This window comes from Malus domestica, chromosome 02 (genome assembly GCF_042453785.1).
Source record: "Malus domestica chromosome 02, GDT2T_hap1".
Lineage (NCBI taxonomy): Eukaryota > Viridiplantae > Streptophyta > Magnoliopsida > Rosales > Rosaceae > Malus > Malus domestica.
This window is the reverse complement of record NC_091662.1, coordinates 34,961,791-34,963,876: the sequence shown is the minus strand read 5'-3', so window position 1 is coordinate 34,963,876 and position 2,086 is coordinate 34,961,791.

The window sequence follows — 2,086 nt, the reverse complement described above, 5'->3', positions numbered from 1 at the left end:
ACAAAAATTGGGTTTAAGGGATGAACAAGAGTTAACTCATATTCTAAGGTATTCAGAGCCAAGTAGTATAAGCATGATATGGGATGTGTAGGCTTGGGTGCCTTAGGTATGTGTTAGCGGGATTAGAAGAGGGTGAGTTCATTCATGCATCTCATTGCATATATTTTATGTTTTTGCAAGAGATACTCATTTCTATTATTATTTTAGTTGGTACTTTTGTTATGAATTAAGGTTGTATACTAATATTTTATTTCCCCTGCGTATTCAATAAATTATATGTGGTAAACTCAAGCTTTTATTATGTAAGATTTGTTATATGTTGTACGGTGTAATCGTTGTCATTTAATTTTATTTTCCACCATGTCATGGTTGTAGAATTTATTTCTATAACTAAGATATGGCTCACATCCTAACTTGTGAATAGTCTTTATTTGCGGGTTGGAGCGTGACAATTGACCTACTAATACAATTTATTTATACACATGCCACTTTCCCAAATCCCTAAATTTATTCCAAATTAAAAGTTGTAGAAAAAGTGAAATAAAATATACAAATTGTTGTATTGCATTAATTGTATCCATATCATACCAAAAATTTACCTTTTTGTGATATATATATATATATATATATATATTATTTTTTGCATTAATTGGGAAGTAAATTAATTTGTTCCAATTATTAAAAAAAAATTATACTAAATCCATATTATATATTTTGAATCAAATAACACTTCTCTAACTTGTAGGTAAATTATTTTTCATATATTGTTACATATATTAGGCATGTTTTATTGTTTTATAAATATAGGTATGACATAGTATTTTTCAATACAATAAATCACATTACATTTCTTATTGTTATGGGTAAATTATTCTCCATGTATTAGTGAAAAAAAGATATTATATTACACGCAGGGTATAATTTTTTGTAGGTAAATTATTGGAAATTAATTTGTTCCAATTATATAAAAAATATATATACTACACCTAGATCATATATATATATATATATTTTTTTTTTTTTTGAGAAAACCTAGATTATATATTTTGAATCAAATAACATTTTTGTATACATAGTAGGTAAATTATTTTTCATGTATTATTACATATATGTATATGATTGTTTGTAGGTAAAAAGATAAAATCAAAAGCATGATCCAATCCCTAAGTTTGTTGTTGGTATACTATCACACCCCAATCCCGACAGACGTCCAGGTTCGACATATGACACCACCAAAAACCCATATATCTAACTTACCTCGCCTCCGGGCTATGAACAAAGCACAACTCAAGTCCCAATTTCATAGTAATTTTTCGTATGCTTTATGGCTGCATTTAACTTCCTCGTTAGACTGCCTACGTACCCTAAATAGGGATCAAGCCATTCGTAATTCACCGTTTCAATAAACTCCTATCACCACTGCAAGTCATTACTACATACATGTAAACATATATAGTAACCCTTATGAGATGTATAGGCACATAGCTTCAGAACGTGAATCGTCAAATTGGTTTTGGTTTCAGTGTAGTAATGCATATAGATATGTATACTTATTAAGACACCCATTTTAACATTCAAACAAAGAAAGTGATGTATAAACATGAAGCACTTAATCAAAATAGTAATCACACCAAATTGGATTTGTCAAACTATTGATATCTATACCAGCCCAAACCTTACCAACCAATATAATTTAAATACAATCACAATCAATTTCTATATGCATACCCCTTTCAAATTCTATATCAAAACATAGAGCCAATAGTACATATAAAAGCAATAATCTAACTATAGTTTGATAATAATTAGCTGGACTAATTGTAGCAAATAAAATAGCTTGTTTTCTTCAAAACCAATCCGATTGGATTCTACAAATTGAGTGAGGAAGATATGCACGTACTTTGATACACATGTAGATAAACCACCTGCGTATATTTTCTCATTATAAGTAATTATGTATTCAGTATACAATCGTTTGGAAAACAACCAGCTTCCTGAAGTGGACTAGTTGAAATACTTTGCCAAGCGTCGTAATACAACAATATAGCTTTCTACATAATACAAGTCTTCAGAAACAGGGCTAACA